The following is a 9,771-nucleotide window of genomic DNA, read 5'->3' on the forward strand; positions in this document are numbered from 1 at the left end:
GCATAAAAAATGTACAAAGATTCCATTTTTTTACATTCTTAGATAGATCTTTAAATGCATTCTCTTACTTTTTGCACTTCAAAATGGTAACATCAAAAAGATAAAAATGCTCTGCCTGCCTACAGCTCCCTTTCTTTTATTGCCATCCATCACTCTTTCCATCTCTCTCCTTGTCGGCATCAGCCTCCACTCTTCTCATTTAATGTCTGCTGTGGGCTGGCCAGATCAATAGTCTAAGACAAACATGCGCACACATAAACACATACACACAATCACACTGACATAAACTCGGGGAGAAGTGCAAACCGCACACACACACCTGAAAGGAAACTATCTGGACTCTTCAGCTATAATCACAGGGGCTCTTACTGTAGGGATAGAATAGTTTCTCACCAATGTTTGATACCATTACAGCACATGATTGTTGAAGACGGACAAAAATAGACAGCCCAAAAGCAAAGAGTGACTGGAATAGAGAGTGAAAAGGGAAAAAGAAAGAAATTCCAATAGGTAGACTAAAAACCATCAATCCAGCCAACCAGCTGCACAGATGGGCTACATTCACACAGACAGCATCAGCCAGAGAGCGCAGGGCACGATTACCATTCTGTAAATGTGCATGAGCAGAGTGGAGCTGAGGTGAAATGACTTGTGTCATGTCTGTGGACCACTAGCGGCTGACGGCCTCATCACACATAGCCCCAAGCAGCCCGCATGCAAACCGTGCTCGCCCGCTTGCGTAAAAAACCTGATTATGGCTTTTTAGCTTTTCAGATTGTCCCTGCCGCTCGCTCAGCGGCGGATGCACCCAGTCACAGTTACTCAGTCCGGGCCTCTGGACGATTAGGCACCATCTCACTCCAAGCATGACCGATTCTTCTGCTCCCCTCTCTCACACTCATCGCTCCCTGGCAGGGTCAGGGTACAGACAAGCTGAGGACTTCATTCCTTACGCTTCTGTCGTTTAAATCAGGTCGGATGAGTGTCATCCTCCCCTCCCCTTTAAGAGCATGGTAATCTGATTCTTTCTACTCATGCCTCTATCCGCTTTCCTCTCCTCTGCCTCCGACTCTCCCGGTTTATCCCCCAACTCTGTCTCTCTGTCTTCATCACGGTTGTGTTATGATTGAATTATGCCCTCTGGAGTGTCTCTACAGGCCCCTGTGTGGCTGCTGTGCTGTCACCAACAGGCCTGTGTCTCCTGTCCTTGCTGCCCGGGTCACTCTCTCTCTCTGCCCTATCCACCCCGGCCCTGCCCTGTCACCTTGGATCACAAGGGAAGAGTGAAGAGAGAAGCAAAAGAAGGAAAACAAACACTGACCTTACGGCAGCTTTTTGCCCGCAAAATGTACATAAGTGTAAATATAGCAGGAATGGACAAGTGGTGTGGTTGTTTTTATCTGAAAAGTCAATCTGTGTGCTTTGTTTCTGCCTCTTTTTCTGCTTTAAACTTCCACAATGCAATTAGATGTGAGGGATTAACAAATTGGGTATTTTCCTGCCATCTGTTGCCTTTACTCAAACTAAACTGGATATAGTCACTGTTACACACTTGCTTGCATCCCTGCGCTTTGTGATACATACAAAGGACCGACGTGTGCAGTTGCAGCGGCAAATTCAGGCGGAGAGTGAAGTGTGAGGGGGGTTGGGAGGCAGAGGCTATCCAAACAGGCTGGTTAGAAGCATGTTGTCTTAATTATGCCTGACAGCCTCCTCAAAGAACATGAATAAAAAGCGTGGAGCCCCAGACCTGGACTCATGCATAATGGTTTAGTGTAACAAGTGTTGCTTGCACTTCAGACACATGTAATTAATGCACAGATAGCGCAGAGGGGGTGTGTAAAAATGTGTTCAAGTAAAAAAAACAAAAAAACAATAAAAAAGAAGAAATGTCTACGACCCAGTCAGATGGGGCAGCATCTTTTGCAACATACTGCGCTGTTTGTACATCGGAGGAGAAAGTAAATCCATTCTCTAGTTTTTCTATTGATTCCTCCACTTTATAAGACATGCTCCGAGAGCAACACAATATTTGATCCATTGTGTTCAACTCTTTTCAAAGCTTTCAGAAAAGAAATCACTTTTTTCTCTCTCTCTCTTTTTCTCCTGAATTGCAGACGACGCTGAGTCGTGGCCTTTGATTTTCATCACACTTTATCAGGTTGACCAGATAGTCCTTGAGTGACTTACCTTTACTACACTCGCTTCCTCTCTCCCTCACTGCTGGGGCGCTCAGAATAGTCCTATGCTCGTTTCCAAGGCAACCAACCTGGACCCTTGTCCAGAGAGGGTTGACAGACGTTGAATGGAAGAACATGAAACACTGGCTGCTCTCACAAAATGCCCTTTGCTTTTATTTATAGATTGCAACGTTCCCTGTAAGATTGTGCGATACAACGGAAAAGTGATAATGAAATGTAAGCTTTTTTTTTTTCTTTTTTTTTTGTTAAATTTAGGATCTGCACGGTCTAACAAAATTGCCTGGTATAATATTTTCCCTCAGCAAATGGATGAAGCAAACTAGCTGCGGAATAAGCTGCAGCCCCCCTGGAGGAAAAAAGGAGACTTAATTTTTTGCCTCCCCTGGGTCAGCACACCAAGTAAGCTCCATTAATGTAAAGATAGAAATTAGAGGCTTACAAGAAGTGAAAAAGAAAAACAAAACTCAGTGGGCCAGGACTAAGAGAGAACACTGCTATCAGTTGTCTAATTAATCTGTTGGCTATGTGATGTCCAGGGAGTGGAGAGGGGAGGAGGAACTGCAGTGACAACAAGAGACAAGAAGAACAATAGAAATCTCAGTCACACGTCTTCACTGGGGTGTTGTATAATCCTATTATTTTGAGCAAAAGAAAGGGACAATTAAAAGCACGACACTCAGCATAAAGTGCTGAATTTGTGACGATTCCCTAAAAGGTAACGATACACTGAATAAACAAGATAATAAAGCTGCAAAGCTAAAGCTGTCCCCTCATATTGCAGGCTGTAAGATATACAGTGAGCCAGAGGTCACACAATGTTTTTCTAGGCTGCCCCTCGAAGCAGTGCTGTTGCTCCCCAACAGGGGGTGCTGTTTCCTGTCTTCACTTGAGGGTGAACTGTTTGATTGGACTGTCTATTATAAAGAACAGAAGACCTCAGGCCAAGTCACCCTCCCAAAATTATCCCAGCATCCCTACTGACATAAGCCTCCAAAGATCAACATGAGTCATGGCTAAATTTTGCCTCTTCGACTCATCACAATAAATTGGACCTTGAAGAAGGAGAGTTTTTCTCGCTTTTTTTTAAGCCTTTATTTAACTTAAAAAAAAGTTTCCCAGCCAAGACAGGCAGCATCACAAATGAATCTATTTAAATAAGGTTCACGTAAGCATAAAGAGTGTGTTAGAGTGTCGTAAAATTGCAAAAATATATGTCACAAGTCATGAGTGATAAAGATCAAGCAGGGCCGATGTGAGTCACACCTACCATGTATGTCCAAATGTGTCGGCCTCCAAGTCCAAGTCACAGGAAGTGAAAAGAAAAGTGATGCAGGTGAGGAGTTTGGCATTCGTCTAATGGGCACATCTTATTTTAGTTTTCAAAAAAATGGCTGCAGAAAAAGACAAAGAGAGAGAAAAAGAGAAACTTTAGTGTTGCAGAGTTACTTAATATTTAACTATGATACAGGATGTGACCTAAACTTAACTAGCAAACTTCCACATAAAGGAGAAAGTACAGAATCAATGCAAGTAACAGAAGCTGGTAAATTCAGAGATTATGGGCGTTGGTGTAGCCAGCAGTCGTCACGGCAGCATTACTCACTGCATAATCCCGCTTTTGCTGAATTCAATTCTGTGTGGCATCTTTCAGATTTAAAGACGATGTAAAAGACAACCGGTGTTACGCTTAACTTTCATCCGTAGAGGTCAAACCTGTTGCATTGTAACGTGAAATCCAATTTAGAGAGACGGACGGAGAAAAGGGACGCTGCTGGCATCTCATTTGCTCTGCTGTTGCTTAACAGTGACTGAGAGCTGATATCCAATCAGATTCACTTTGCAAGGATGTTTTCATTAGGCCTAGCACATCAGTCATCAGAGAATTACAGGGCAAACCCAGGTACAGCTTTTAGTCCCCTAAACCTGCAATTTTTTTCAAACTCCGATACGCTACGATTCACTGGGAGAGCAGCTGTAAGCAGAAATCCTTTTGCAGAAATTTCGCAATAATATCTTCAATCAACACAAAACTTTTTTCGGCCGTTTCAGATTTTATTGGACACAGTTTCATCTAGTTAACAAGTTATATTTATATTTACTTGAACAAATTACACAGTGGATCACTTGTGGAAGGACAGATAATGGAAACTTCGGTAATTTGTATTGCACTAAAGTTTATTCACTTCGACTTATTTTTCTTCTTTTCTGTTGCATCAAAGTATGAAATGATCAAGGACAGACAGACCAAGACTCTCTTTTGACAATGTGGTCCCCAGTTTTCTTCTTTTCATCCAAATTAAAAGAAAAGTGGTTATTGAGTGGCGCTGCACCTCCACCTACCCATCAATAAGTAAAAGCCAAATAGATGGGATCAAAATTATGAGAGAGGAAAGCAAAGTTGCTGTGAAGAAGGTGATTTTAGAAATTCAGGTCTTGTACAGTAGATTAGGGAAGTCACAGTCCTTCGGTTTCTTGGAGTAACCCTGCATTTCCCTGTGACGAAGCCTTAAAGATCTGAAGAGCATCAAGAGACATATCTGAGAGAAGTGCCTTCAGTTTTTATTCATGTTCCTTCCCCTTTCTTTTTCAAGTGATCTGCAGCTTCAGAGAGAGGACGGTGAGGGAGAGAGACACAGAGAGAGACGGAGGGAGAGGGAGAGAGAGAAGTGTTTTCCAATAGAAATGAGGCGAGTTGAAGTAGACTCTTCAGTCGGGCTGAAGCTGTCACTGCTCAGTTCAAAACGTTCTGCCATGCAAAACAGCCAAAAGCCCAAAAAACCTGTTACATGACTTCACTTTGAACATCAGGGAAGCTGATTCACAAGCAGGCCAGACTCTTTCAAACTTTGAGAAATTTTAAAATTAGTCCAAAAAAGCCCCCCCCAAAAAACAAAAACCAGTTAAGGGCTGTTAAATTTCAGGTGGTGATTTTCTACAGTTACTTTTATTTGTTGGCCCATTTGTTTGGCATTTTATTTTTCGTTGTCAATGAAGATCATTGTCTTGCTTATTGGCAAGCAACGAGGAGTGAATTTGTCATAACCACAAGCATGCACTACGAGTACACACAGACACACACACACATGCGCACACACATGGTTCTCATATTCTGGAGGACAGCTGCAGGGGTGTGGAAGCCTTGGGAAAATGGATCATGGAAACCAGCCAATCAACTTCCTCTGTAGCCAGCACCTGTTTGTCTGTATCTGCTGCTGACAATTTCACAATACAGAGTGATTATAGAAATGCACAGAGATTAATACGCACATTTTGCAAATAAACGTTATAGATTACTGTCACAAACACGCCTTTCTACATCATTTTTCATTGAAGTCGTGCAGTACAGTAAGTAGGTATGATTTTCTGCTTGCATGTTTGTCACTGGGGTTTATTCAACAGAGATTATGCAAATTCGAGTCTATTACACATCCTGGCCTAATTCACTAAACCCCGTTATAATTAAGACACACATCCACCATGGAGAGAAACCACACACAAGCACAGACACACCACAATAAAAAAGTGTTACCTTGAAATATTCCCTCGACCAAAAAGAGAGATGAAGAGATGCTGAGATGATGACAGTTAATACGCCTTGATGTTTTTGTCACTTCAACAACAGGAAATCTGTGTGTGTGTGTGCGCACACACATGTGTCAGTGTGTGCCGTGAGTGCGGCTGTGCACGTGTGTGCATGTGTGTTCGAGCTGAGGGGGGGGTAGACGATCTTCTCTGAAGCGGCCCAGGCAGGCATCAGCACTCAATCATCCCAGATCTGCCAGACGACACCAGCAGAGAAAACACATTACCCGTGTCGTGTCGCCTCGTCTTCTTCTGTTGTCTTCTCTTTATTATATTTAGGGCTGCCTTGCCTCAGGGTCAGGTGACAATCTGCATTCTCTTTCTGCAAGTTTTCTCAAAACTGTCTGGAGTTTTTTTTTTTTTTTTTTTTTTGTATTTTATTTTTCAACATTTTTTTTTCTACCTCTCTGTTAAAGGGGAGCTGTTGATGGTTTTTAATCCCTACATGAGTCCCTTTGCAGATGACTCTGCTGGCATGGTGTCAGAAAAGAAACTAACAGAGAGCAGCGCTACGCATTAGACAAAAGATGAATACCCTCAGAAGGGAGGGAGGGAATAGAGGGAAGAGGCAAAGAGCCCATTTGAAGTGCTTGTCTAAGTTTTAGTAAAAAATGAGTTCTTTATAACAGCATATAAATATATAAATGAAACACTTAAAGACATTATCAGGCACTTTCATTCCCCCTGCCTTTTGTGTGCTGGTTGAGGTGGGAAACAGAAGGGAAGTAAACACATCTGCATATCTGAGTCATTGGTTCCAAGGGAGCTGTTATGGGCTGTCTCTGCAAATCTCTTCTCTGTGTTGCTTATAGCCCACCAGCAACAAAATCATCCCCCTACACCGCTGATGCCGGGTCAGATATTTCAACACTCTTTTAACTGATGTGGTTAGATGTGAGGGTGGCAAATCTGATTTCAGATCTCCTGATTTCAAATGGCTGTGCACCCTTTTGGTTTATCTTTTCTCAGGTTTGAACACATGTGCCCACGGTACATTGCAGAGGAGAGCGGCATGCGTGTCGCCGCCGTTTAGTGTCCAGTTGACGGTAAGTTGGCACAGTTGGTGTAATAGAGTGGGCCAAGACCGGTCAGGCCCTCTGTCTCCACGGTGGCCATCACCTGGACAACCAAGCATGCCAGCCCTGAGGGATCAGAGCAACGGCATCAACTGGCAACAAGCACAAAGACGGCAATGTTTTCGCTCTCTATCTGCTTCATGGCATAAATACAAACAGAGCAAATGGAAAGACAAGATCATGGCCCACAACATGCAACGCAACTCCTTGCAGTTTTTATGCGTAAGCACTCTATGAACATTTTAAAACAAATTATATATGACTGACAAAGTGCTTCTCCTGGTGGCTCAGTAATGCTCATACTGTACTTTTGTCATAGCAAAATAGGTTTCCACTTGGAAAACGAACGCTAAGGTATAACACTTTTCAAGAGCCCAGATTGGTAAATTAAATTCACATCTCGGTCAGATGGACCTACATGTACATATACAAGAGTACGTCATAAAGTTCTCAGCCTAACTCGGAAACAAGGGCCTAACTCTCATTTTAGTGCATACCTGTAAACTATAAAGCCTTATATCACTGTCAAGAGTCAAATGTTTGAAGCAATCAAAGAAACAAAGGGGGGAAAGCTTTGGGCTGGCATGTTGGGGAAAATGTGTCCGTCCACAGCCCCAGTAGGAGGAGCAGCCATATGTAACTTTGAACTGTTGCCTCGTGCACTTTGCTCACCTGAACTGACCGTCTGACTTCTGTTTCCCAAACTGAAGTCCCACTTGCATGGTTGCCATTTTCAGCGTGATGATGGGGTCATGCATGCTGTTGAGAAGTCCTCAAGATGTGACATTCTCCTGTGAAGGGATGGTAAAGTCTGAACATCACATGCATTGAAGTCAAAGAAGACGATGTTGGAAAATAGTGGAAGAACAATCTTTCTCCCGTCTTGTTTTCTGGTAAGACCTTTTGGAAGCATCCTCATATTTGTTTTGATAAGTCACTGTACTGGTGCACTGTAAATTGGGCGCTATGTGTTGCAATCTAAAGCCTTACCACTGCACTGCTTATAAACAAAAACATACTAAAAGCACCGTATGATTGACCAGTTCTCCCACTGCTCATAACGAGATGTCAGAGGAAGCCATGGACAAATGTAGCACTTTGTACTCCTTTGTGTGTCTTTCAATGGCCATGCCTGGATTTCTTTTAACCTTGAGATCCTTTCGTCTATCTCTTGTTAACTCTCTCTTTGTGTTTGTGTGTGTGGTGTGTTCCTTCTGGTCAGCGAGGGGACACTTTCTCTATGGCTGTCACCCACAGGACCAGGCTCATACAACAGGAATAATGAGCAACTATTCTGTTCTGTCGCAGCGAACAAAACGAGGTTTACAAGAAAGACGGACTCCAGGGGTCAAGGCAGAGCGCTGGTTCGCTATCTCCCCGTCTCCCATAAGCCTCACACACAGACGTGTATCCATGACTTCAGAGGACATAACTTTGACTTACATTCATTTCCTGGAGACTTACTCTTACTTGAAATATAACTACTACTTGTCTAGCCCTAACTTTGAAATATGCCTTCCACTTAAAAATTTAATAATGTTGCTTTTTGGTCCCATAATATGACTGTGTAAACAGATTCAGGTCCCCACAACATGAGGAATACCTGGACCACACACACACACGCTTCTTTTTACTTCCTACATATGTCCCCAGTGTGTAGGGGTCACCATGGTAACCTTGTCGTCTGCAGCAAATGGCTGGGATGTTGTGATGGGGTCTTGACCAAAGTTTATTGATCTACAAGATTTGGTGCCTGTTTCAGAGAAAGAAAAAAAATCTTCTTCTGCGTTGTTGAGACTTGTGATCGATCTGAAGAAATCCCTGGAAACAAACTTGATGAATTTATACCCTTGAGATATTCAAAGTTTATGGGCTGTATTTATGTGTTATTTCTGGCCTGTTGTTTGTTCCAGTAGATCACTCTCATTGTATTTGGTTTTTCTTTTGTATACCGGCTGTGCATGTACATGTGTGTGTATGTGTTCCATGGGTACTTCCTGTGGTTGTGTCTGTGCAGCAGAGATGATTCATGACTTTCGGTGTTGTTTCGGAGAGAGAAAATTCACACTATAAATTTGTTTCTTTCCAACACTCTATGTCACACTCATAAACATACACACACACACACACACACACACAAATATACACGCACAAACTCTTGCACTTGCACTGTTCCAACTCCCACACAAACAGACAAAAATGACTGCATCTTCGTTTTTGGTTTTTAGGGTAACTGACACAAATGAACCAAAAATATCTCTCACATGCACTCATTTCGCATTTCCTCTGACTAGCAGCTCATGGTCATGGGTATAAATATCATAATCACATAACAATAGACAACATTTACGCAGTGCTGTCTTATAAATTCATTCATGTCAATAAGCAGTTTATATAACAGATTACGTTCAGAAATCGGTCTCTTAATTCGACGTTCCACTGTGCTTTATCAGGAAACGCTGCAGCACATTTGTGTCTATAGTACAAAGTCCTTTTTTGTGGTCCTGGAAAGGCTGCGTGTTCTGCTGTGCATAGCGAAGGTCACGGCAAACAATAGCCCACAGGATCTTAGAGTAGCGACAATGGCACGAGAGTTTGAGAATATAAAAGAGAACAAAAAAGGGTGGCTATGTGTGTCTATATGTGAGCGTATGCTTGCTGAAATAATTTTGTGCAGTAAAGCAAAGAAATCATTCCACCGTCAGGCAAAGTAGCAGCGGTAGTATTAGCAGCCATGTACTCAGTCTGTTGCTCACCTTATCACTGCTGCCTATTGTGTTATCGCAAAAGGGGAAAGTCCACACAAAGGAAACTTTGCAGTTCACTTACAGTATCCATTTACAGTTCAGTCAACAATTTTCCTTTTTCAAATGAAGCCACAACTTCCTCATTGCTGAGTTTCCTCGCCTCTG

General features: G+C 42.6%; 2 long non-coding RNA genes across 3 annotated transcripts; both read right to left on the reverse strand.

Annotated features, from left to right (window-relative positions):
- Positions 1-2,336: 2,336 nt before the first annotated feature.
- Positions 2,337-3,971, reverse strand: LOC103359206 (uncharacterized). The gene is made up of 2 exons (XR_520298.1): positions 3,469-3,971; positions 2,337-2,759 (listed from the first exon to the last, which is right to left on the reverse strand). It is a non-coding gene; the product is annotated as an uncharacterized LOC103359206 (long non-coding RNA).
- Positions 3,972-4,232: 261 nt separating this feature from the next.
- LOC103359205 (uncharacterized) lies at positions 4,233-9,771 on the reverse strand. 2 transcript variants are annotated; one of them, XR_520297.1, is made up of 3 exons: positions 9,689-9,771; positions 7,532-7,650; positions 4,233-6,925 (listed from the first exon to the last, which is right to left on the reverse strand). It is a non-coding gene; the product is annotated as an uncharacterized LOC103359205 (long non-coding RNA). The 2 variants fall into 2 exon arrangements; XR_520296.1 differs by having other exon boundaries at positions 9,616-9,764.

Source organism: Stegastes partitus, unplaced genomic scaffold (assembly GCF_000690725.1).
Source record: "Stegastes partitus isolate 25-593 unplaced genomic scaffold, Stegastes_partitus-1.0.2 Scaffold359, whole genome shotgun sequence".
In the NCBI taxonomy this organism is placed as follows: domain Eukaryota; kingdom Metazoa; phylum Chordata; class Actinopteri; family Pomacentridae; genus Stegastes; species Stegastes partitus.